The following is a 27361-nucleotide window of genomic DNA, read 5'->3' on the forward strand; positions in this document are numbered from 1 at the left end:
CTGGGAACTCTGTTCACTGGGTAAATCTCTCTTATCTGCACCCTTCTCCTCCCCTGCTAACTCCAGACTCCATTCCTTTTATCTTGCTGCACCATATGCCTGGAATAGACTTCTTGAGCCGGTATGTCAAACTGCATCTCTGGCCGTCTTCAAATCTAGGCTAAAAGCCCACCTTTTTGATGCTGATTTAACTCCTAACCATAGGAGCCACCTTTTTTAAATTATTGGGGGTGCTAACCCCAGTGGAGATAACCCCTCCCTGGACACATACAAGGAATTTATGCAATATTGGGGGTATTCAAGCACCCACAGAGTCGGCTCCTATGCTCCTAACCCTTATTCACTTGTTCAGTACTCTTATTTTATCATCCTCACTTTAATATTCTCTTATCTCTTTTTTGTCCTGTTTGTCTGTCCTAATTAGATTGTAAGCTCTGTCGCGCAGGGACTGTCTCTTCATGTTCAAGTGTACAGCGCTGCGTATGTCTAGTAGCGCTATAGAAAAGATAAGTAGTAGTAGTTAAAGATCATCCCGTGGGGCGCACTTGAGCATCCCACGGCAAGTTCCAAATGTGCTCACTGTCCATACGTTAAAATATATTTTTGATTTTGGGCTAAGGACATATGTCTGGGAATGGAGAGTAGGTGTTTCTGTGCTAATCATTCAAGGGGTCTTTTACTAAGGTGCGCTAGCGTTCTTAGGGCGTGCTAAATGCTAGAGATGCCTATGTATTCCTATGGGCGTCTCTAGCTTTTAGCACGCGCCTATTTTTACTGCGTGCTAAAAACATGCCTTAGTAAAAGACCCCCTCAGTGCATCTACATCACTACGCACCAAGGGGTCATTTTACTAAGCTGCGGGAAAAAAGGCCCTGCGGTTGTGGAGGAGGCATTTTTCCCATGCACCAGGGGGCCCTTTTTACTGCAGCAGGTAAAAATCCCCCCCCCCCCCAAATAGCCACATGGTAAGATAACCCTTGCTATGTGGCCATGCAGCGGGAAGTGCTTACTGCCACCCGTTGAGGTGGCAGTAAGGGCTCCTGTGGTAACCCTGCTGTAACCAGGCAGTTCGTGGAAATGCCAATTACTGCCAGGTTAGCGCCGTGCTAGGGGGAAAAATTCACGGATCACCAGAAATGGCGCACACTCTAGCTAGAACTACTGCTGACAGCCGCGTTGGCCCGGCGTTAGTTCTGTTTTAGCGTGCAGTAAGCTTGCATTGGGTTCACCGCCACTTTGTAAAAGACTCCTTAACTGATTAGCTCACGATTAGCACTTTAGCTCTCACCAGCTATGAAATAAGTGCTCATGTGCTAATCTTTATTAATGGCCACACGCTATTGGCAACCTTGGTAATCACAAGAAGTTATATCCCATCAGGCTTGTCAGCACACCATGGTTGTCTTATTAATGCATCACCGAATCTTAATATTGTTTCAGTTAATCTTGTCTGTCATTCTAGTTAGGAACTGACCTGTCTTTTTCAAGGCAAGTTTGTTCTTTGCCATTGGAATACTCTTTTCTTTGGGATTAAATACCATCCGTAGGTATGTGACATATGCAGCTCCCATTTATTGTACTTTTCCTATATGCTTTCACTTTTTTAGGATATTACTTATTCAATATTATATCGGTGTCATTTTATATCAGTTTTATCATTTATATACAGTATTCTGGGATATTTATATCTTTTTATATGTTTAAAGTTTACATACATTCATTCATTTGTTAATGTTTATTTATTTAGACCCTGATGCAAACATTAGTTGCTGAAAATCGGACCTGCAGTGGGACTCAAACTGAGGTCACCAGGATCAAAGCCCAAAGCACTACCAACTCCAAACAAGTGACTTAACTGGCCAGGAGCCGTTTCTGTCCGGTTAAATTACTTTGAATATCGACCCCATCACAAGTGCAACAAGAATTGGATTCTTCACACCAGCTTTTGAGGCCGCACTGTTTCCTTTTCAGTGTTCTGTTTACTGCGCTTTTGATTTCCTCTCTCTTGTTGCTGCAGACAGGAATAAGAGCAAATTGTCACATGTAAATACATTTTAATGATTTCCCCACCAGTTGGAATCCTGTGCAATCCTCTGCATTTTGAATTTTCAAAACTAATGTTTCTGACTAAGGATAAAAATGAGAGAAGACAGCAAGAAACTCTGCCTTGAACCTCCCAGCAATGGAAAAGCACATCTGCCACCACTGTAATCTTTTCAGTCCATGATTGGACAAAATCTTTTATTTATTCTTACAGTTTTTATCAAGTCACATTTCAATTTTTTCATCCCTTCCAGAGAATACAAGCACTGTGGGACGGGATAGATTTGCTCTGCTTTCACAGGGTATCAGAGGAGCCCCTCACCCTTGTGTTTCAGGAACAGATGGTTTTCCCCTGCCCGAGGTGTCTTGCTTAGCCTTTGCAGGAAGGAATGGACTAAGTTTAATATGCTTATGTGTAATCAATGATTGATATACGCCTCTCAGGCCAAGAATCAAAGCGATTTACAATACAAATAAAACCATTTACCTGTTCAACTAGAGTGTGTACTATAAACTTTCATTTAACTCTTTTGTAAATATCTATAGCTGCTACCTCACTGAAGCACTGGGAGTCCCAGTCTGGTGTGTGGCATGGATTGCCACCTTGGTTTCCTGCCCTTGGAGAGGGAGGATGCACCTCAAGGTTCTGTGATCCCCTATGCCGGATACATAGAGGGGCATAATCGAACGGGGCACCCACGTTTTCCTGAGGACGTCCTCGCAGGAAGTCCCGCGAAGGGGCGGGGAAACCCATATTATCGAAACAAGATGGGCGGCCATCTTTCGTTTCGATAATATGGTCGGGGACACCCAGATCTCAACATTTAGGTCGACTTTAGAGATGGTCGTCCTTAGAGATGGTCATCCCCGATTTTTGGCGATAATGGAAACAGAGGACGGCCATCTCAGAAACGACCAAATGCAAGCCATTTGGTTGTGGAAGGAGCCAGCATTCGTAGTGCACTGGTCCCCCTCACATGCCAGGACACCAACTGGGCACCCTAGGGGGCACTGTAGTGGACTTCAGAAATTGCTCCCAGGTGCATAGCTCCCTTACTGTGTGTGCTGAGCCCCCCCCCCCCCCGAAACCCACTCTCCACAACTGTACACCACTACCATAGCCCTTAGGGGTGAAGGGGGGCACCTAGATGTAGGTACAGTGGGTTTGTGGTGGGTTTTGGAGGGCTCACATTTACTACCACGTGTAACAGGGAGGGGAGTGGGCCTGGGTCCATCTGCCTGAAGTGCATTGCAGTAGCAAATAAAACTGCTCCAGGGACCTGCATACTGCTGTCATGGAGCTGGGTATGATATTAGAGGCTGGCATAGAGGCTGGAAAAATATTGTAAAATTTTTTTTAGGGTGGGAGGGGGTTAATGACCACTGGGGGAGTAAGGGGAGGTCATCTGGTCATTTAGGGTACATATTTGTGGCTTGGTCGTGAAAAAAAAAAGGACCAAGTAAAGTCGTCCAAGTGTTTGTCAGGGACGCCCTTATTTTTTCCATTATCGGCCAAAGATGCACATGTGTTAAGCACACCCCAGTCCTGCCTTCGCTATGCTTCCGACACGCCCCCGTGAACTTCCGACGCGACGGAAAGCAGTTGAGGATGCCCAAAATCGGCTTTCAATTATGCCGATTTGGACGACCCTGTGAGAAGGATGCCCATCTTCCGATTTGTGTCTAAAGATGGGCGCCCTTCTCTGTCGAAAATAAGCCTGATAACCACTCACTCCCACCCCTACCCCTTCCAGTGACTCAGGGGAGAGCAATACAAGGAAGAGCAGAATCATGAGAACTCTCTATAGGACAATATGCTTCAGGTGCTAAATGAATTGAAAAAAGATCCCTTGTATTGAAGAGAGGATTCATCTGTGTACAATCACCACTTTCCACATTCAACTGGATGAAATAGAGGTGCAGGCAGTGGCGTTCCAACCCTAGCTGACACCCGGGGCGGATCGCTGATACGCCCCCCCCCCAGGCGAAATGACACCTCTTCCCCCCCCCCCCGGCAAAATGACACCCCCCGGGTGCACACCGCTGGGGGGGGGGGGGTGTCGCGGCGCACGCCTGTTGCCCTGTCTCTGAGAAAGTTTGCAATTCGCATGTGTTCACTGCTCCCTCTGAGTCTGCCCTGGAACAGGAAGTAACCTGTTCCGGGGCAGACTCAGAGGGAGCAGAGAACACATGCGAATTGCAAACTTTCTCGGACTGAGACTGGGCAACAGGTGCGCGCCGCGGTACCCCCCCAGCGGCGTGCACCTGGGGCGGACCGCCCCCACCGCCCCCCCCTTGGTACGCCACTGGGTGCAGGCCAGGCCCTCTGGAAGAGAAAATGAGACCACTAAATACAACTCAGTGTCTGAGACAGAATCTTACTGAAGGGATCACTGTGGACAGTGTTAAAGGAGGGAGGGGCTTAATGTGCACTATGAAGGCAAGTTAATTAGCTGCCAGTAAGCACCGACTGCACTATGGGAAAGTCCTAAGTGCTTGTTATTTCTGACAGTCCTATAAAAGATTCTGATTGATTGCTCATTAGCTCTTACTGAACATGCTTATAAAATGTATTAGCTAAACGGCTCGTCACAAAATACATTACATGACGTCTCCCACACAGTGTTTGACCCCTGAGACAGATGGTAGATCTGTCAAAACACAGTCCCGTGTCCGGTCATATACAAGTCTGGTGCTGAATAAGGTTACTTCAACCAACCATTGGCTGATGAGATTCCTTGGTCCACCCCTGCTCTCTTATTTTGGCCGTCTCCCACACAGGCCATCGCTACCTTCACACCTTCCCTGTGCTGCTTTCCATTGAGATCCGAACTTTCCACCTTGTTAACACATTGAGAGGCATAATCGAATGGGGTGCCCAAGTTTTCCTGAGGACGTCCCCGCGAAGAGGCGGGGAAACCCATATTATAAAAACAAGATGGGCGGCCATCTTTCGTTTCGATAATACGGTCGGGGACACCCAAATCTCAACATTTAGGTCAACCTTAGACAGTGTGTTTTTTCTAGCAAAAAAGGTGCCGGTACTCAAATGCTAGGCCACCCTTCAGGGGTGGGGTGATCACTGAGAGACCCACCCCACAATAGCCAGGCCCCCCTGCAACCAGTCACAGAATCTACAACAAGGCAGATTTGGTGTGTAGAGCCTGAGATCTTTCATTAAAACTTGGGGACCATGGGTCAATTTTAGCAGACAATGGAAAAGGTGCCGGTACTCAGTACCCCCAAGTACCCCCTCAAAAAAAGCCCTGACCTTAGAGATGGTTGTCCTTAGAGATGGTCATCCCGATTTTCGGTGATAATGGAAACCGAGGACGCCTATCTCAGAAACGACAAAATCCAAGCCATTTGGTCATGGGAGGAGCCAGCATTCGTAGTGCACTGGTCCCTCTCACATGCCAGGATTCTAACTGGGCACCCTAGGGGGCACTGCAGTAGACTTCAGAAAAAGCTCCCAGGTGGCATAGAAGCTGGAAAAAATATTTAAATTTTTTAGAGTGGGAGGGGGTTAGTGACAACTAGGGGAGTAAGGGGAGGTCATCCCCGATTCCCTCCGGTGGTCATCTGGTCATTTAGGGCACATTTTTGTGGCTTGGTCGTAAAAAAAAAAAGATCAAGTAAAGTCGTCCAAGTGTTCGTCAGGGACGCCGTTCTTTTTTCCATTATCGGCCGAAGACACCCATGTGTAAAGCACGCCCCAGTCCCACCTTCGCTGTGTCACCTCTCGTTTAGACTACTGCAATCTGCTTCTTGCTGGCCTCCCACTTAGTCACCTATCCCCTCTCCAATCGGTTCAAAACTCTGCTGACCGTCTCGTCTTCCGCCAGGGTCGCTTTACTCATACTACCCCTCTCCTCAAGTCGCTTCACTGGCTCCCTATCCGTTTTCGTATCCTGTTCAAACTCCTTCTACTAACCTATAAATGTACTCACTCTGCTGCTCCCCAGTATCTCTCCACACTCATCCTTCCCTACACCCCTTCCTGTGCACTCCGCTCCATGGATAAATCCTTCTTATCTGTTCCCTTCTCCACTACTGCCAACTCCAGACTTCGCGCCTTCTGTCTCGCTGCACCCTACGCCTGGAATAAACTTCCTGAGCCCCTACGTCTTGCCCCATCCTTGGCCACCTTTAAATCTAGACTGAAAGCCCACCTCTTTAACATTGCTTTTGACTCGTAACCACTTGTAACCACTCGCCTCCACCTACCCTCCTCTCCTCCTTCCTGTACACATTAATTGATTTGATTTGCTTACTTTATTTTTTGTCTATTAGATTGTAAGCTCTTAGAGCAGGGACTGTCTTTCTTCTATGTTTGTGCAGCGCTGCGTATGCCTTGTAGCGCTATAGAAATGCTAAATAGTAGTAGTAGTAGTAGTAGTAGCTTCCGACACGCCCCCCTGAACTTTGGTCATCCCTGCAACGGAAAGCAGTTGAGGACGCCCAAAATTGGCTTTCGAAAATAAGCCTGATTGTGCCCCATGCTACTGCCTCCTAGAGCCCTGTCATGGCTGCCGTACTTGCCTGTCATTCTATCTTAATCCTCCAATGTCTCTATAGGCATGGGCCCCGCTCCAGCCAAGCCACTAAGCTCTCCTGTACTACTGTCCCTCTGAATGGTGGCAGCAGCACAAAGTCACCACAAGGCAACTGAATAAACCCACCACTTATTGCATCACTCTGCTCCTTTTTTCCATACTGTATATCTCTAATACAGACCAATCTCATTCCTGCTTCTCTAATTAATAAAAGAAAGACCCAGTGGAGGCTGCCATATTTTTCACTGGTGAGAGCTGACTTGTCACTTTCAGCCAGTGCTGTGGCTCAATGCTGAAGATGAATTTCATAAGAAAATTATTCAGCACAAAAGTATTTGCTTTGATTATAAACTACAAACTATTTGAATTTCTAAAAACACGATTCATACCTTACCAGCAGTTTATGCATGAACTGCGACATTTCCTGAGATAGGTAGATTGTTCTACAGGAAAAGAGAGATTACAAAGAGGAATGAATAACACAATGACATCTAGGAGAAGTTATTAAGGATAATTAGTGTGGATTCAGAGATAGTCTGTCAGATAACTATTCAGGGTTGTGGAAACACATGTAGATTGTGGAAAATTGCAGGAAGTCCTTGGGAAAATGGAGCACTGGGCATCCAAGTGGCAAATGAACTTTGATGTGGACGGATGAAGGGTGATGTACATTTTGATCCAAATCATAGTTGCCTGATGCTGGGGTCTGCCTTGGGATTCAGCACTCAGGAAGGAGGTCTGGGTGTCATTGTGGGTGGTGCACTGAAATCTTCTGCCCAGTGTGCGGTGGCAGCCAGGAAATCCAGTGGGATGCTGGGAGTTGTTGGGAAGGGGATGCAGAATGAGACTGATTGTAGTGCCTCTGTGTTGCTCCGTGGTGTGACCTCGCCTTGGGTGTTGTGTTCGATTTTGGTTACCGTGTCTCAGGGAAGATGTAGTGGAATTGGAGGGGGTTCAGGGAGGAGCAACCAGGGTGATGGAGGGGATGGAACTCCTCCCATATGGGTAAAGGATAGAGGTTGGGGCTCTTCACCTTGAAGGGCGGATGACTGAGGGAGGATATGATTGAGATCTATAGGGTCCTAAGTGGTGTGGATCGGGTAGGGATGAATTGATGTTTTACTCTTTCGGAGGGTGTGAGGGCTGGGGGCCACTTGATGGGATTACATGGAAATACTTTTGAGACAAATGGGAGGAAATGCTTTTTCACGCAAAGAATGTTTAAGCTTTGAAACTTGCTACTGGATTACGTTGTGGCAGTGTAATGATATGAGTTTAATTGTCAGAATTAAATGTGTAGCAGAATTATTGATTGTGCTGGATCAGATACAAATATAAAACAGCTTTAAACACTCATTGAGAATTTGAGATCAGCTAGCCTGGCTTTCATCTCCCCCTCCCTTTCCCTGGGAAACTTCTGATAGCAAAAGCTTGGCTAGGTGGTTACCTAAAGCCATTAACACCTCTACTACTCTTAACAAAAGGACTATTCAAATACAAACAAGAGGCTACTTCAAAGAGTTTTTTTTAACTTCCTCCCTTCTTCTGATCAAAAAGCCTTGCTGAGGGTGAACAAAGGATCAAAGACAACCAGTAGACACAAGGAGACAAAAAGACTGTGGAGGTGTGAATCCATACACCTATTGACAAAAGGAAAGTATAAACAAAAAAGCCATTTGCTTGATACAATGAACCATCTGCCAAGCACATGTGCAGAAGGGAAAATACATAACATGTGATCATGGTACGGACTACATTTCCCAGTGCACCTTAGGGACCATAATGCCTTGCAAATTACCCACAACCCAGTGCAACCAGGAAGCAAGTGCTGAGATTCATGTGATCATGTCTTCCTGCAACTTGCAATGTATAAAAGGCAGGAGCTGTTCTACACAGAGACAGATTTCTCTTCTCTTCTGCTGCTCTTCTCTTCCATCACTGACTGCTGTAAGGATTCCTGTGACCTCTGCCTCGTGCTCTGCAACAAGGACTTGTAAGTTAAGTTAACTTATGATTTAAACCTGTCACCTTGTGTTAAAGCACAAATTCTCTGTTCCAAGATCCTTTTTAAAAGACTACTTGCTTGCAACCTTATTACATTATTCGTATTGTGAAAATAAATCTTTCTAAAGCTAAATGTATGGTCTTTATGTTCTGGGCACATGCTTTTAAAACTTGCAGTGCAGGTTAATGTAAGGTCGTTTTTAAAACTTAGTGCCATGCTTTGAGCACAAGTTCCTAAATCTTATGCATTGCAGGTTAATGTGATTCAACAAAATATAATACTGAATCCCTTTTATTCTTGCAATTGTAAGTCTTTTTACCTTAATAGGTAATTGGTGGAGAAACAACCAAAATATATCTTAAAACGTAGAAATACAGCGAATGCTCTGAGCAATTTCCCCAAGTTAAATATTTCTTGTAACAGCAGCAGTTAGCATATCTGGGTTTGAAGGGGGTTTGGACGGGTTCCTAGGGAGAGGGGAGTCCATAGTCTGCTATTGGGATGGAGAAGAGGGAAACCATTGCTTGTCCTGGGTTTGGTGGAATGGAGTGTTGCTGCTGTTTGGGTTTCTGCCAGGTACTTGTGACCTGAATTGGCCACTGCTGGATGCAGGACACTGGGCTAGATGGACCATTGGTCTGACCCAGTATGGCTACTCTTATGTTCTTATAGATTAGAAAAAATGATATGCGTTTTATCATGGATGTTTCATGTGTTTTAGCACTACTGGTAGACCATCTAGTGAAAAGGGCATTCTCGATGCTCTGTCTCAGGTGCTCAGTGTCTTTTGAATATGGGGCCTAGTCTTTCTAATAAACCATATAATTTTATGGCCTCTACAAATTATTTGGTTTTGCTTGTAAGTTTTACTGTTTATTTTAGCATTGCTACTATTCATATGGCTAATTTCCCTACCAAGAAAAACCAACAGAGGAGGAAACAGCAGTAAAGAAGCATTGCTCACCAATTCCTTTTGACTGAAGGACAATGTATGGAGAGTGGGAGAATAGATAGACCTCTGTAGGCCCAACCCCTTCTTTCTGCCAGCAGCTGAGTTCTCAGGGCCATTGAATTAGCATCCCTGAGAGGGCCCCTCCTAAACATTTCAGACCTGGGCACATACCCAGTTTATCTGTGCCTTAATCATGTCCTACTTAGGAGCCTTGGATGGATCCTATATGATTCCATGGCTTTGCCCATTTTCAGGACTGTCAGCTCCATATAAACATTCTCTTGTCTAAATGATGTCTACACCTCACTTTCATTGGTGGTCCTTATCCAAAGACCTCTTCAGTGAATAATGAATATTGAAATTTTTCTCCATCTCTCTCAGCACATTGCTCCTCATTATCATTCAGTCTTTTAGTTCCACTTCTAGTCTTTATCCTTTGTCATAGCTGATTTTTTTTTCAGATATGACAGAGAAAGTATGAAGACCAGAGGTAGAACTAAAAGATTGCTTTAGCTCTTCAGTTGTAGCTATTTTTTTTGTTCCATTCTAGCTTTTGCTATCCTGATTTCTTGCCTTGTCTCCCTGATCTTTTACTACTACTACTAATAGCATTTATATTGCGCTACCAGACACACGCAGCACTGAACACCTGACATAGAGAGACAGTCCCTGCTCAAAGAGCTTACAATCTAGATAAAGCAGACAGAACAGACATTCCTCCCTGCGTTCTTCTTTTTCAGATCCTTTATATTTATTTTAGTTACATTTGTACTCTGTGTTTTCCCACTCATAGCAGGCTCAATGTGGCTTACATATACAGGTACTTATTTGTACCTGGGGCAATGGAGGGGACTTGCCCAGAGTCACAAGGAGCTGTGCCTGAAGTGGGAGTTGAACTCAGTTCCCCAGGACCAGAGTCCACCACCCTAACCACTAGGCCACTCCTCCACTCCTATATCTTTTCAGTGTTCAGCTTTTTTCTTTGTTTTCTCACTTTTGGGTGGAGTCATATCTGCTCTCTTTTCCTCTTACTTTTCTGATATAAGACCTGACACCATATTTATAGCTCCTTTTACTTTCACCCATTTTTCTCCACCAACTTTCTCCCACCCTGCTTCCCTGAGTTTTAGCCTTTTTAATCAAAGTTGTCATTTTTTAAATTCAGATCATTGAGCTTGGTGTGACCTTTCTCCTCATTCTCCTCATTAGTCATTATATCTGACCAGTAGTGCTCAGCTGGGGAAGAGTGAGGGATGCTATTAATGAAACTGTTTTTATTTGCTTCTAAGAAGTTCAATAAAATTAATATAAAAATTTAGCAATGATCAGTAGCAGAAGTTTGGCCTTACCAGAGTGTCAGCCAGGAGAATAAGATTGGGGAACTGTAGGAGGAAATCAGAGCAGTGATTTTAGAGAAGGAGCACAAGGGACTGTCACAGTATAGCAAGGACAGGATCGATCCTTTGGTGGGTGTTAGGAAACAAGCTTCTTGTCACTGCCCACCACCAACATAATAGAAATAAACTTCTAAACCTCCAAAAATGTGTGAATCCAAGTATGCTAATCTTTATGAAGAGATTCATTTAAGGTACTGTAGAACTAGTATCATTGATATAAACAACTTTTGAGCATTTATACAACAGAAAGATGGTAACTGTCTATAGAATGTAAATGATACACCACAATATGTAGCATGGTAGAACATTCATACAATACGGATATGATTTGTAGCATCTTAATAGATAGACAAGGTGGGTAAGACAATGGAAACCATGAGAGGAGACAAAGCAACAAGGGACAAAAATAGATAGAAAAAAGGTCCTGAAGTGTACTGACTGATGGTGGGAGCAGTAAAGGAGGATCCTTTAGCATACCCTAAAATAAGAAAACCAAGACAGAATAGATCCAAGTAAAGGACATAGTAGCAAGAAGTAGATTGTGATCAACTGAGTCAGAAGCAGCAGATAGGTCAAGAAGTATGTAAAGGCCTTTGGATCTGGCCAGGACCAGGTCACTGGAACCTTTGGCAAGGGCTGTTTCTGTAGAATGTAGAGTACAAAAGCCAGATTGAAGTGGATCAAGAATAACCTAAGATGAAATAAAGTCAAGACAGTGGGGGTAAACAGCACATTCAGATAGCATGGATTCAAAAAGGAGGACAGAAATGTAACCATAGTTGAAAGGGCAGGTAGGATTCAATGAAGATTTTTTGAGAAGGGATGTAATCACAGCATGCTTAAAGAAACAGTTGCAATGGAAAGTGAAAGACTGTGGATATGACAGATGGAAGGGATAACAGTACGGGAGACTATAGGGGAATAGATGAGTGGGAGAAATAGGTAGTGAGTTTGGAAGAGGAGAGATGCTGTGCATTTTCTTGTTCTGGGATTTCAGAAAAGTAAAAAAGGATGTCAGGGGTTGAAGGAACATTGTGAGAATGAAGGGAGGGGAAGGGTATGGGGTGATCTGGTGGTGAACTCAAGATTAACCTAATAAACCTTGTCATGGAAGTATTTGGCTATAGACTGGGCAGAAAGTGAAGGGAGCTGGAGGTGGCAGCACTTTGAGGAGAGAATTCAGTGTGGCAAAAAGTAGGTGAGTGTTGGAGACAAGAGAGTTTGCCAAATGGATATAGTAGTCTTGCTTGGCAAGGACAATAGCAGACTGGAAGGAGGTCAGCAAGAATTTGAAATGTATGACTTCAGCATGGGAGTGTGATTTTAGTCAAAGACGCTCACAGGAACATAGGTAGTGAAATCAGGAGGTCAGCCAAGGCTAGGGTTTGATACATCTTACAGATGGGAAATGGAAGGAGTGAGAGTGTCCAGAGCAGAAGACAGAATAGCATTATAGGAAGAGATGGTCTCATTAACAGACCCGGACAACATTTTAGATAAGTGAAGAGGTGAAACGTGGTAGAAACAATACAAGGGTCAGCTTGGAAATTCCTAAATGTGTTAGTGGTGATTGGGCAAGATCGAGAGAGAGAGAGAGAGAGAGAGAGTGACTAAGTGTGAAAATGATAAGATGATGGTCAGAGAGGAGAAAAACTGAGATGAAGAAATTAGAAAACGAGCAATTGGAGAAGATTGAGGCATTGGCCATGCTGGTGAGTAGGCATAATGGAGCATAGCTGAAGATTGAATAACTACTACTTAACATTTCTAAAGCACTACTAGGGTTACGCAGCGCTGTACAATTTAACATAGAAGGACAGTCCCTGCTCAACGAGCTTACAATCTAAAAGACAAGTGTACAGACAAAGTGGGGCAGTCTAGATTTCCAAAAGGTTAGGTGCCGAAGGCAGCGTTGAAGAGGTGAGCTTTGAGCAAAGATTTGAAGATGGGTAGGGAGGGGGCTTGGCGTAGGGGTTCAGGAAGTTTGTTCCAGGCATAGGGTGAGGCAAGGCAGAAAGAGCGGAGCCTGGAGTTGGCGGTGGTGGAGAAGGGTATTGAGAGGAGGGATTTGTCCTGTGAGCGGAGGTTACGGGTGGGAACGTAGGGGGAGATGAGGGTAGAGAGGTAGTGAGGAGCAGCAGACTGAATGCATTTGTAGGTAAGGAGGAGAAGCTTGAACTGTCTACGGTATCTGATTGGAAGCCAGTGAAGTGACCTGAGGAGAGGGGTGATATGAGTATATCGGTTCTGGCGGAATATAAGACGTGAGGCAGAGTTCTGAACGAATTGGAGGGGAGATAGATGGCTAAGTGGGAGGCCAGTGAGAAGTAGGTTGCAATAGTCAGTAAGGAATAAGGAAGTTACAGCAAGAAACTTTGAGGGGTAAAAGTTGGAGTAGTCATCAGCATCAATATTAAAGTCCCCAAGAATGAGGAGAGAATGTTTTGAAAAAGAAGGAAAGCCAGGAATCAAAGTGAGAAAGGAAGGGAGAGACTTATGAGGGGGTCGATAAATGAAAGCTACCTGGACAGGTAGAGGACTGAATAGGTGGAAGGAGTTAACTTCAAAGAAGAATAGGAGTGAGACTGAGGTGGAAGAAAGGGTTGAAACCTATAAGAAGGGGTGAGCAGCAATTTATTATCACCACCACCACAGCCATTCAGATGAAATGTATGGGTGAAAAGGTAACCTCCATGACAGAAAGCAGCAACTGAAGCAGAATCTTTGGGGAAAGTCTCAGAACAAGAAGATATAGATTATGAGAGATAAAAAGGCCATTAATATAGGCAAGCTTCTTGGAGACAGAGTGGTTCCAAAGATCACAAGAGAAAAAGCAAGAAGAGGAGAAAGGGGAGGGACAGAAATAAGATTGGAGAGGTTGTGGTTTGATCTGCACAGGTGGTGTAAGTGTTCATAAACGTAAACATTTGGAGGGCCAGGATTCAAACTGATATTCCCACTGAAGAGGAGGAGAAGGAGCAGAAAAGTACAGAGCAGAGACTTGATGATGGTGCTGCTGACCACTATCTTCAACTGACACATGTACACAGACACAGACTATCTCTCTCTCACACACACACACACACACACACACACACACACACACACACAGTAGACCCTCTTTTGCTCCCTCACATAGCTACCCTCCACATACACACACAAACATTTTATTATGAACTAGCCGTTAAACCCGTTAAAATGGGCGAGTATTGGTATGTTCTATTTTGATGTCTAACTCCCTCCCTCCTTCCCAGCTCCAAGGTCCCATTCCCTCCCCCCTCCCCTTCCAGCTGCAAGGCCCCCCACCCTCCCTCCTTCCCTGCCAGCTTCAAGGCCCTCTGTCCCTCCCTCCCAGGTCCAAGGCCCCCCTCCTCCCAGCTCCAAGACCCCCCTCCTCTCAGCTCCAAAGCCCCATTCCCTCCCAGCTCCAAGGGCCCCCCTCCATCCCTCCCTCCCAGCCAGCTCCAAGGCCCCCCTCTGTCCATCCCTCCCAGCTCCAAGGCCTCCCTTCTTCTGACCTCCCATGTTCAGCATCCTCCCTCCTTCCCAGTCCCTCCCCCTCCAAGCTCCAAGGCCCCCTGCCCTCCCTCCCAGTTCCAAGGCCCCATTCCCTCCCAGCTCCAAGGGCCCCCCTCCATCCCTCCCTCCCAGCCAGCTCCAAGGCCCCCCTCTCTCCATCCCTCCCAGCTCCAAGGCCCCCCTCCTTCTGACCTCCCATGTCCAGCATCGTCCCTCCTTCCCTCCCAGCTCCAAGGCTCCCTCCCCCTCCCCTCCCAGCTCCAAGGCCCCCCGCCCTCCCTCCCAGTTCCAAGGCCCCCCTCCTCCCTCCTAGCTCTAAGGCCCCCCTCTGCCCCTCCATCCCAGCCAGCTCCAAGGCCCCCCTCCCTCCCAGCTCCAAGGCCTCTATCCTTCTGAGACCTCCCATGTCCAGCATTTCTCCTACCCTCCCCTCCCTCCCTCCTCCCCAAGGTCGCCGCCCCCCCTCCACCCGGGCCGGGCCCTCTCCTCTCCATTAAATGTACAGTGTCTCACCTCCGAAACCACAGCAGGTAGATCGCCTCCCGTTGGCCTTCCTTCCCTGCCTGTGTCCCGCCCTTGTGTGATGTAACATCAGCGAGGGCGGGACACAGGCAGGGAAGGAAGGCCTACGGGAGCTGATCTGCCTGCTGCAGTTGAAGACAGTGCTGCGGTTTCGGCACTGTAAGTTCAATGGAGAAGAGAGGGCCCGGCCTGAATGGAGGGGGGCCGGCGGTGACCCCGGGGGAGGGGAGCGGTAGCGGTGACCTCGGGGGGGGGGGGGACGGTAGCGACCTCGGCGGTTCCCTCCCTCCCCTTCCGTGTGGTGCACTCCTCAGCACAGTTTCCCTCTCTGTTCCGTCATCACGTCTTGACGCGGGGGCGGGACAGAGAGGGAAGTCTCTACTGTGCATTTGCAGGTGAGTCGGTCACTTGCCATTTATATGTTTGATAATATATGAAATTAGGTCTGCATTTGTGTATAAATTGCACAATTGGTCTTACCAAAAGCCCTTCCAAAATCTCAAGAATTAAATCCTGAAAGAAACAGATACAAGAATGATTAAATAAACAGTCTGACTTGGCTTAACATTTTCCCATTTTGCACCTATAAGGAAACATTGCATAATACAGGTCCTTTGTTCCCAAAGACCAGAATGGCACCGGACTAAGCAGGAAGAACACAGCAAAGATGATGCAAAGATATAGTCTTTAGACGACCAACCAGCCTGCCTCAGGAGTCTTTAGGCTCTTTTGCAATGGTCTGTAGAAAAAAACTGTGTCTGTCGATCTGCTACCAGGAAGAAACCTCGTGTATGGAGCTTGTCACGATTGTGGCTGTGACCTCTCCCAGACATACCTTATTTCTGGTGGTCAGCTTCTTAGCTGGCTTCTGTTTCTTCTGTCTGTCCTTTCTGAGCTAGCTCTGTCTCTCTGTGCTAGCTGCTTCCAGCAGCATGACTCTAATTGCTTCACTATACTGCATCTGTGCGTGTTGCCTGAGTTAGCTCTAGCTCTGTGTCAGTATGCTGTCTGCCCAGTGGCGTAGCCAGACCTGACATTTTGGGTGGGCCCAGAGCTAATATGGGTGGGCACTATTTATATAGGTATGAGTAGTGTTTCTTGGTATACTACAAAATAATGCCTTAGATTGCACTAGATTATGTATTTCTAATTAGTCTGCCCGACAGCTGCCCTGCATCAGCATAAACCATATACATACTTAATGGAAAAGCTAATATTTTTAAAGAGGGTTACGTTATCCCATATTTTAAACTTGACCAGACATAAGTATACTATAATGGCAAACATCTCAACACATATGACAGGATCCTGCAATATAATTACAGCAATGGCATATCCTTCAAATTTTACTTTATAACAAATGTAAATGCCTGATTAAACTGTATTCAAAAATGGGTAAATACCTTTGAAGTTCTTTTTCCCTTCCATCTATCCCTGTAGCCTGGTATCAGCCCTTCCTTTCTCTTTCCTACCCCCATCTATCCTCGTAGCTTGGCATCAGCCCTTCTTTTCCTTCCCTTTCCCTTCCCTACCCACCCCCATCCATCTCTGTAGCCTGACATCAGCCCTTCCCTTCCCTATCATCAATTCCGTAGCTAGGCATCAGCCCTACCCTACCCCTCCCTGTAGCCTAGCTTCAGCCCTGTCCTACCCCCATAGTCTGGCATCTCCCCTGTTCGTCCCAATCTCCCCCACCCACCCTGAAGCACTAAATATAAAGCCTTTTGCTTTTTAATGTCCTGAGCACTTCAGAGCCCACCCCACCCAAAAACCCGCCTACATTAAATATAAAACTTTTTTTAAATTTTAACCTGGCTACTACAGAGACCATCCCCAGCCAAAACCCCATAAATATGAAATATACAACCAATGATGCCCACCCCCACCTAGAAACCCACCAACCTTAAATATAGTACTAGCCTTTTTTTCCCTAGGCAGTGAATAGCCCACCTACACCTAGATGTCCACCAGCATTACACGTTTAAAACTTTTATTTTACCCGGGCTTCAGTATGCAGAGAATGTGCTGGTTCCTGTGCCTGTTTTGTGGCTGCAGTGGAGTGCTGAGGCCTGTGGCTGTACTGATCACTGAGGGCCCAACTGTTCTTCAGCTGAGCCCAGGCAGCAGGGAGTCCAGGTTTGAGCTCACACACAGGTGCAGTGGAGGAGACCATGCAGCCGATTTTTCACTGCTGTGTATGGCACGATGGGGGAGGGGGTCTGAGTCACACTCGAGATGGATGGACGGACGGAGCGGAGCGAAGACGAGGCTGAGCGCGCCGCCGTGCACAACCACACCATACCGATGCAACATCTCAGCGCGCTGCGGAAGAGCCTAGGACGTCACGCACGGGGTCAAGAGCTGCGACCTGCATTTCAATGCCGTCTGCGACTGCTTGCATCCCGAGTCTTCCTCAAGCCCGACAGGTAGGTGGGCTGGATCAGCGCTATGGATATCCAATGAAGGCTGCTGCAGATGCTTGAGTGGGCGGGCCTGAGCAGACATTGGATGGGCCTGGGCCCAACCAGGCCCACCCGTAGCTACGCCCCTGTGTCTGCCTGTGTCTGGTAGTGGTGACATCATCAGGCAGGGCCTTGATAAGGAAGTGGTGTTCTTCCCTTCAGGGCCTTTGCAACGTTTGCGTTTGCGTCTTGCTTTAGGTCCAGGTTAGTGTTAGTGCAGTGTGCACTTCTGTCTTGTGTTTAGCTTCCCTGCTTTTCCCTTGTAGCTCCCCTGCTTTCCCTTTTGTGCTTTGGAAGCACTTCTGGTTTTGGTGCTGTTAGAAGCACTTCAGTTTGCTGTTGGAAGTACTTCTGGTTTTGGTGCTGTTAGAGGCACTTCAGTTTTGCTGTTAGAAGTACTTCTGTAGCTTGGTGCTTAGTAGAACCTAGGTTAGTTTAGTGCTGTGGAGCACTGCTGTAGCTTGGTGCTTACGGCACCTGTGTTAGCTTATGTCTTTAGCTTTCCTGCTTTTCCCTTGTGGCTCCCCTGCTTTCCCGTTTGAAGCACTTCAGTTGGTTTGGTGCTTAGGAAGCACCTTTGGTAGTTTAGTGCTGTGTGACACTGCTGTAGTTCAGTGCATAGGTGCACTGTGGTTAGGAGCACTTCTGTTGGTTTATTGTTAGGAGCACCCCTGTTAGTTTAGTTCCTAGGACCACTTCTGTTTCCAGCTTGTTCTAGTCCTGGTCCCGGGGTTATCCTGTATCCGGTAAGTCCTGCTGGCCACTCGAACCCAGGGGCTCAACTCTTGGGGGGGCAGTGGCTAAGTGCAGGTGAAGCTGTACGGACCAGTCCAGTGTGTTCCAGCCTGGTGTGTTCCAGTCCAGTGCTCCGGTCCGGTGTGTTCCAGTCCGGTGTGTTCCAGTCCAGTGTGATCCGGTCCAGTGCGGACCAGTCCGGGGTCCTCCAGTCCAGGGGATTTCAGTCCATGTGTTCCGGCTCGCTGGGCGGTTCCTGCAGTCCTTGCCAGTGCCGGTGTGCTTGCCCAGTGTTGGTTGGTGGGTTTTGCCTGCTGCTGTCGCTCCTCATCAGCAGCCCAAGGGCTCACGTTTGCTCCAGAGCCCAGCCCCGCGGGCTCTGAACCTGAGAAACTGACAGAGCTTAATGCTCAAAAAGCTGTGTTGTGCAGGATCGACAGTAAAATGCTGCCTGTTTCAAAACTTTTTATGCAAGTCAGTCTTACTACATCAAGCCTTGAACCTTTTTGTATTACTGAAGACTTGTATTACTTTTCCTTACTTCATGACCATGATAAACACTAGATCAGTTACTGAAAAAAAGATGATTTAGACCCATTATGCTCTAGTTAGCCACAGCTCAGTGTTTTCCTACAGTTGAAGGATTTTGTTGACAAAAGGAATCTCCTTCATCCTCAACAATTCAACAATATGGTTTCTGTGAAGGCTCTAGTAGTACCTAATATTGAGAACCCTAGGTACTGAGATAGAGGACAATGTCTTTATTGTCTCTTTAGACTTCTCAGTAGCTTCTGATATGGTTGATTACAATGGAGAATAAATTTCAGAAAAATATTTGTTTCTTCAACAAATTTGGGTTGATCTAATAGAATTTAGAGCCCTGAATCAGAAAATACAATATTTCTATTTGGCTGAAATACATATTTCACTGTCCACATAGAACCATGTCATGTGGCACTGGTCCTAAGATATGAAATTGACTGTTTTCGGAAGAAAAGCCCTGATCCATTTAGGAATCAAATATAACAGTCTGTAACATGATCTTTCTTCTCTGTCCATATTATTGGGACAGTAAATGGCATGGTTAGCCATGAACCTTTGATCCAAGCTCTCAGTGGACAACATGACTTTTGTATCCTTAATGAGATTGGATATTTCTTATACATTTTTGGATGCTGATCACAGATATGACAAAGAAAATATTTTTCCATATCATATTGGTTTTCCAGAAATTTTCAGAAAGTTGTTTGATATATGTGTTAACATGACAATCACTAGTAAATAAATACCATTTAGTTTAAATATATAATGATGTCAACTAGCCCTATTTTATGTTTTTCTTCTTGGAGGAATTGATGAATAGCTGGTTATTGCATGACCTGATGGTTAATTAACCAGAAAATGTCTTTTACTTTCCTAAGGGACCATTTTACAGAGCAGCGGTAAGCCCATTGAGGGCTTAGCGCTCACTCTTCTGGGACTACCGCCAGCTCAACGCGGCTGCAGGTGGTAGTCCTGCCACAAGCACCATTTCCGGAATAAAAAGGAAACCCATGGAAATGGCTTGCACGGCGATAACCCTGCGGTAATCGAGCATCACCGTGAGCTGCCCAGTTACTGCTGGGTTAGCGCTTGAGCTCTTATCACTGCCTCAATGCGTGTCGGTAAGAGTTTCCTGCCACATGGTCACACAGTAAGAGTTATCTCACCATGTGGCAATTTTTTTTTTTTTTTTGGGGGGGGGAGGCTTTTACCATCTGAGGAAAAATCAGCGCTGGTGCACAGGAAAACCGGCCACCGCCGCTAGCACAGGGCCCTTTTCCCCACAACTTGGTAAAAGACCCTTAAGTTACCCCACATTTACACATAATTCTTAGTTATTTGTGTTTCCACTTATGGTTGCTTCACTTGCTTGTAAATAAATAGCATTTATTTTTGTAATAATTGGCCTGTTTTCTTGCTTGTCAGTTCCCAGAGTGATAGAACATGGATTCATATAACGTGCAGAATGGGGTTTTAGAAAATCCTGATAACAGGTGCCATTAAACAAGTTGCCCATTCCACTCCTATAGTGCACTCAGAAAGCACTATACTGTTGCCAGCTCCGCCTATATGAGTGTGCCGAAGACTCCATATAGGGCAAATTTTATATAGGATATATGCATATGTAAAATGCACCTTATAAGATTACCCCCCCCCCCCACACACACACACACACAAACACACAGAAATACAAGTACCAAGTAGGCATGTACTTGTATGTGACATGTGTATAGGACATGTTTGAGGGAGTAGCTTGGATGGAGTCAGGTATGTACATAGATTATAAAAATATACATTTACACATGCATATTTACCTCAGCTTCCGAGCAGGTGTAAATTGTCTGTAGCCACCTCTATGTCTTTTAAACATAACCACCTTCTGGCCTCCCGTCCTGGACATTCTGTTATGAAATTACTCTCACAATGAACACATGAGATACAGTAAGACCATGATATGTCATAGCACGAGTGTGAATTAGATGAGATATGACATGGCATATGATAAAGAGGAGATGGATGATAAGCGGCCCTCCACATCTGGCATGTACATAAACCTATAAAATAATTGTTTTTACCGGGGTTTGACAAATTATGTCGAGTGCATTATCACCAAGTGGCACTTTCCCTAGGGTATTCTGAAAGAGAAGTGAATGGACAGCAATGCCGTAAACCAGATGAGATTTAAGCTGTACAGTGTGAGGATGTTCTTATTAACAGCCCTGTTTACAAAGGCATGCTTAACCATGTAGACACCCATAGGAATATTATAGGCATCTACACGGTTAGTGCGTACTAATGATTAGTACGCGCTAAAAATGCTAGCATGCTTTGAGCCCTAAGAGAGTGAGAGGTGCTGGAGGAATTAAGAACATGTTACAGGTGGATGAATAGCAGTGGTGCTCTCTGATGTCAGAGTGTTAGGGGTGCAGTGATTTAGATGTGGGGGTGGGATCATTCAATAGTAATATTGGTGTCTTGGGGGCGGGAATTAACCGTGGAGATGTAGGTATGAGTTTTTTAGTTGCTAATATTTGGCTATTAGTAACCAATACTAATAATGAATGCTTTAGATGTGGAGTGGATTTAAAAGCAAATAAGAAACTGCAATAACATTTCCTGTTTGTTAAAATGTGTTTTATAAATGAAACAGAAGAACAATGGATGGAATTACGTGGAGGGGCATAATCTAACGGGGGGCACCCAAGTTTTCCTGAGGACATCCTTGCAGGATGTCCCTGGGAAGGGGTGAGGAAACCCGTATTATCGAAACAAGATGGGTGTCCATCTTTCGTTTCGATAATACGGTCGGGAACGCCCAAATCTCAGCATTTAGGTTGACCTTAAAGATGATCATCCCAATTTTCGGCGATAATGGAAACTGAGGACGCCCATCTCAGAAACGACCAAATCCAAGCCATTTGGTCATGGGAAGAGCCAGCATTCGTAGTGCACTGGTCCCCCTCACATGCCAGGACACCAACTGGGCACCCTAGGAGGCACTGCAATGGACTTCAGAAAAAGCTCCCAGGTGCATAGCTCCCTTACCTTGTGTGCTGAGCCGCACAACCCACCCACCCCAACCCACTCCCCACAACTGTACACCACTACCATAGCCCTTAGGGATGAAGGGGGGCACCTACATGTGGGTACAGTGGATTTGTGGTGGATTTTGGAGGGCTCACATTACCACCACAAGTGTAACAGGTAGAGGGGGGGATGATCCTGGGTCCACCTGCCTGAAGTGCACTGCAGTACCAACTAAAGCTGCTCCAGGGACCTGCATACTGCTGTCATGGAGCTGGGTATGATATCTGAGGCTGGCATAGACGCTGTAAAAATATGTAAAAAATTTTTGGAGGGTGGGAGGGGGATAGTAACCACTGGGGGAGTAAGGGGAGGTCATCCCCAATTTCCTCTGGTGGTCATCTGGTCATTTAGGGCACATTTTTGTGGCTTGGTCGTAAAAAAGAAAAGGACCAAGTAAAGTCGGCCAAGTGTTCATCAGGGATGTCCTTCTTTTTTACATTATCGGCCTGGGACGCCCATGTGTTAAGCACGCCCCAGTCCCGCCTTTGCTATGCTTCCGACATGCCCCCATAAACTTTGGTCATCCCTGTGACGGAAAGCAGTTGAGGATGCCCAAAATCGGCTTTCGATTATGCCGATTTGGGCGACCCTGGGAGAAGGACGCCCATCTCCCGATTTGTGTCGAAAGATGGGCGCCCTTCTCTTTCAAAAATAAGCCTGATAGTAGTAAATGATGACAGATAAAGACCTGAACGTCTGCCCAACAAGATAAACTCATTTTATCTTATCAAGATAAACTCAATTGTATTTGCTTTTCTTTCTATTTGTTTACAATAAAATTTTCACACAGTACTAATTAAACATGGTGTCAGACTTAAAAAAAAAATCTCCTCCCCAGGCTTGCTGCCTTCTCCCACCCCATTCACATCTTACTCTATAGTCAGCGGGTCTAAAGGAAGCAGCTGCAGGGGAGAAACTTTAGGGCTTTAAAAAAATTTCAAGGTGTACGTTTTGCTTTTGGTGGCAAAAAGATGCAGCAAAACATTTTAGTGTGCTCACCACTGGAAAATAATGAGCTGTAAAGATAAAAAGAGCCCCCTCCCTGCTGAACAAAACAAAACATCCCCAGAGGATTTGCTGATTCCTGATGTTTGCGTACTAGGGGCCTTGACATTTGAGAAGAAGAGTGAGAATTTGTTGATTAGTGATCATAGGGTGCTAGTGGTATGATACAATTTCTAACAATTTTCAAAAGGAAACAGCACCACAAATTCAGCAAAAACAAGACAAAACCACACCCTAGGAATGCAAATGTCTTTTAAATGAAATGAAAATACAATGAAAGAGACCTCAAAGAAGTCTGTTCCCCCCCCCCCCCCCTAAAAAAAATCATGTACATACATTTCTGAGAAGACGTGTAGTAAATAACAGGCAAAAGCATTGTTCCCTCTAAGCTGAGTGGGAGTCAACCTACAGTTCTGCCAGTGGGGGGCACTGTTTCACTGTCATAGTATCAATAGTGAGGGACAAACAAGCTCTGCAGGGCTCCAGAGAATCTACCTGTCCCTAGCAATTGAAAGGAAAATACTGAAGCCCATCTCTCTCCCACTGGCAGCAATTCAGTTAGAGGACTGCTGTTTAGCTTAGAGGGAATAGTATGTGTGTGTGTGTGTGGGGGGGGGGGGGGGGGGAGGGGGGAGGGGTACTTTTGGTGGGGCGCCTTTTAAAGGGAAAGGAATGCCACTATTGTTTGCATAAGTTAGGTGGGTTGTCATGTATTTATTTATAACATTTATATCCCACTCTATCCACAGAGCAAAGCAGGTTACAAACGAATAAATAGCACAAACTAAAGAAATTATGATACAGAAAATAAAACACCAAACTATTAAAAATTAATCTCCTAAGGAATAATTTATTGCTTGGATGTATAAACAAATGCACCATCATTTAGCTTAAAAAAAACTCCATCAATTATTTACAAACTAATATTACTCAGATTACTTATCTCGGGATACTTCTCAATCTCAAATAACAGTTGTGTGTGTCTAAAGTTATTGGGAACAATAGTTCAATGTTTCTCTGATACAATCCTTATCATTTATATTGTAACCTTAGGCTCAGCCCCGGTGTTCCCACAAGATATCACTTAGCTTAATCCAATCGCTGTAGTGTTCTGCTCTCATCGGTACCACCTGCTGATCAACCCGACAGGAAGCCCCCATTTCGCTAGTGCTGTGTCAGGGGTTATATAGTAATCTCCAACTGTATCCAAATTTGATCCAATATTCTCTCTGCTGTATCCGAAAAACCTAAAGCAAGCGGGTAACAAATCGCGGAGTGTTGCCAAGAAGTGCAGAGTGATGCATTTGGGGTATAGAAACCCAAAAGAGAGATACCGAATAAGAGGGGAGAGATTAGCAAGCTCGACTCAGGAGAGAGACCTTGGGGTCTTGGTGTCGGAGGATATGAAGGTGAAGAAACAATGTGACAAGGCAACGGCTGTGGCTAGAAGGATGCTAAGCTGCATAGAGAGGCGTATAACCAGCGGATGAAAGGAGGTGTTGATGCCCCTCTACAAGTCGTTGGTGAGGCCCCACTTGGAGTATTGTGTTCAGTTTTGGAGGCCGTATCTGAAAGCAGTGCAAAGAAAAGCTACGAAAATGGTATGGGATTTGCGTTGCAAACCGTATGAGGAGAGAACTGCCAACCTGAACATGTATACCTTAGAGGAAAGGAGAAACAGGGGTGACATGATACAGACGTTCAAATATTTGAAAGGTATTAATCTGCATTCGAACCTTTTCCGGAGACGGGAAGGTTGTAGAACTAGAGGACATGAATTGAGGTTGCAGGGGGGCAGACTCAGGACTAATGTCAGGAAGTATTTTTTCACGGAGAGGGTGGTGGATACGTGAAATGCCCTCCTGCAGGAGGTGGTGGAGATGAAAACGGTAATGGAATTCAAACATGCGTGGGATAAACACAAAGGAATCCTTTTAAGAAGGAATGGATCTATAGAATCTTAGTGGACATTGGGTGGTGACGCCGGTATTTGGAGAATAAAACCGGTGCAGGGCGGACTTCTATGGTCTGTGCCCTGAGAAAGGCAGGGACAAATTAAACTCGGATATACATATAAAGTATTACATACCATGTAAAATGAGTTTATCTTGTTGGGCAGACTGGATGGACCGTCATTTACTATGTTACTATCTAGCTTATTTTCAAAAGAGAAGGGCGTCCATCTTCCGACACAAATTGGGAGACGGGCGGCCTTCTCTCAGGAGATTGAAAGCCGATTTTAGGCACCCTCAACTGCAGTCCGTCACGGGGATGATCAAAGTTCACAGGGGCATGTCGGCACCGTACCGAAGGAGGGACTGAGGCATGATTAAGAGATGGGCGTCATCAGCCGATAATGGAAAAAAGAAGGGCGTCCCTGACGAGCATTTGGCCGATTTTACTTGGTCCATTTATTTTCACAACCAAGCCTCAAAAAGGTGTCCGAACTGACCAGATGACCACCGGAGGGAATCGGGAATCACCTCCCCTTACTCCCCCAGTAGTCACCAACCTCCTCCTACCCCCCCCCCAAAAAAAAAAGTTTAAAAACATTTTTTGCCAGCCTCTATGCCAGCCTCAAATGTCATACCCAGCTCCATCACAGCAGTATGCAGGTCCCTGGAGCAGTTTTTAGTGGGTGCAGTGCACTTTAGGCAGGTGGACCCAGGCCCACCCCCCCTTACCTTTTACACTTGTGGTGGTAAATGGGAGCCCTCCAGACCCCCCAAAACCCACTGTACCCACATGTAGGTGCCCCCGTTCACCCATAAGGCCTATGGTAGTGGTGTACAGTTGTGGGGAGTGGGTTTTGGGGGGTTTGGGGGAGCTCAGCATATAAGGGAAGGGAGCTATGGACTTGGGAGCAATTTTTGAAGTCCACTGCAGTAGCCTCTAATGCGCCCGGTTGGTGTCCTGGCATGTGAGGGGGAACTAGTGCACTACGAATGATGGCTCCTCTCACGACCAAATGCCTTGGATTTGGTCGATTTTGGGATGGGTGTACTCGGTTTCCATTATCACCGAAAACCGAGACCGCCCATCTCTAAGGTCGCTGAGCTGAACAGTTAGGTCGAGATCTCTAAGATCGACCTAAATTTTGAGATTTGGGCGTCCCCGACCGTATTATCGAAATGAAAGGTGGACACCCATCTTGTTTTGATTATACGGTTTGCCCCGCCCCTTCACGGTGCCATCCTTAGAGATGGGCGCCCCCGTTTGATTATCCCCCTCCAGGTTACCCCGTTCCAGGAGGGAGACTTTTGGCCAGTCCTGGTTTTAAACCTACATCCTGAGTAAAGTGGTGTGGTAGCCTTGTTAATCCACTTTTAAAGGTAATAAATAGAAATAAATCAAAACACAGAAAAGAAAATAAGATACCTTTTTTATTGGCCTAATAACTACAATTTTTGATTAGATTTTGAAGGCAACCTGATCTGAAGAACGGTTACTGTCAAAAGCTAATCAAAAAATGTATCAGGTTAGTCCAAGAAAAAGGTATTATCTTATTTTCTCTTCTATGTTTTGATGTATTTCTATTTATAAACTTACATCCCAATGCAGTGTAGTATTGGTAGTCCCCGATTCTATCCATTGCAATCACTGCTGTAGGTCCCATAATGCACCATGATGAGGTTGGATGAAAACCAGGTGTAAAATCTCCCTTCTGGAACTGGGTAAACTGGACGCTCTGCAAGTGGCCAGTTCCAAGAGGGAGACTTTAAAGCTAGTCCTGGATCTCAGGCAACCCCATCCTGATATATTATGGGATCTGCAGCCCTGATTTCAATGGATAGAATCGGGGGCTACCAACGCCAAAGTTCTTTGGCTTGTAAGTTCAAAAAATCTCCCTTCTGGAAGTGGCTGACTTGGCAGATCTGCCTTCTGCATCCCTTATGCCCTGCATTCCAGAAGGTTTTCAGAACACCCACAATTAATATGAATGACAGATTTATATGCAATACAAATTGTATGCAATTTATGCAAATTTATCTCATGCATATCCTGAAAACTTTATTTGAGAAACAGGTTGAAATGTACTGCTTTAGAGAACACTTACCATTACTTTCACAATTATTTGCACAACTGGGTCACAAGCTCCACCAACATTGTCAAGCAAGTGTTCCTAAGAGACAATGTGATACCTATTAATACAGGGGAGAAGTTGGCTATAAAGACAATTGTAAATCAAAAATACCCTTCACACTCCCAGAAGTGAAATTTATCATTTCTTGTAGTGCTTCAGATACATAAGAGGCGAACCCTGATCTGGGGAGCTTACATTTAAGCTAAGACATACAAAATATTGTCGGAAGAAAAATAGCATCCAGAGACTGTGGGGAGTTTTTGAATCTTAAAGGGTCCTACATTAATGCTGCACCCCTTGTATGCGTGATTGTCTAGACCTGGCACTTGTATGTATGTATAAGTGTACAAGGACCCCTCTGCACTATTCTGTAAAGCAGCCTGTAACTGGCATAGTGTGGAAATGTAAGGGGCGGAGCTCTCACCTGTGCATAACCGCTGCATTTATGTCA

General features: G+C 45.6%; 1 long non-coding RNA gene across 2 annotated transcripts; it reads right to left on the reverse strand.

The window, feature by feature from the left end:
- Positions 1 to 1654: 1654 nt before the first annotated feature.
- On the reverse strand, positions 1655 to 26949 carry LOC115476060. 2 transcript variants are annotated; one of them, XR_003943132.1, is made up of 6 exons: positions 26884 to 26949; positions 20549 to 20635; positions 15475 to 15507; positions 10906 to 10938; positions 6994 to 7042; positions 1655 to 2011 (listed from the first exon to the last, which is right to left on the reverse strand). It is a non-coding gene; the product is annotated as an uncharacterized LOC115476060 (long non-coding RNA). The 2 variants fall into 2 exon arrangements; XR_003943131.1 differs by having other exon boundaries at positions 6989 to 7042.
- Between the last annotated feature and the right edge of the window lie 412 nt (positions 26950 to 27361).

This window comes from Microcaecilia unicolor, chromosome 8 (genome assembly GCF_901765095.1).
Source record: "Microcaecilia unicolor chromosome 8, aMicUni1.1, whole genome shotgun sequence".
Lineage (NCBI taxonomy): Eukaryota > Metazoa > Chordata > Amphibia > Gymnophiona > Siphonopidae > Microcaecilia > Microcaecilia unicolor.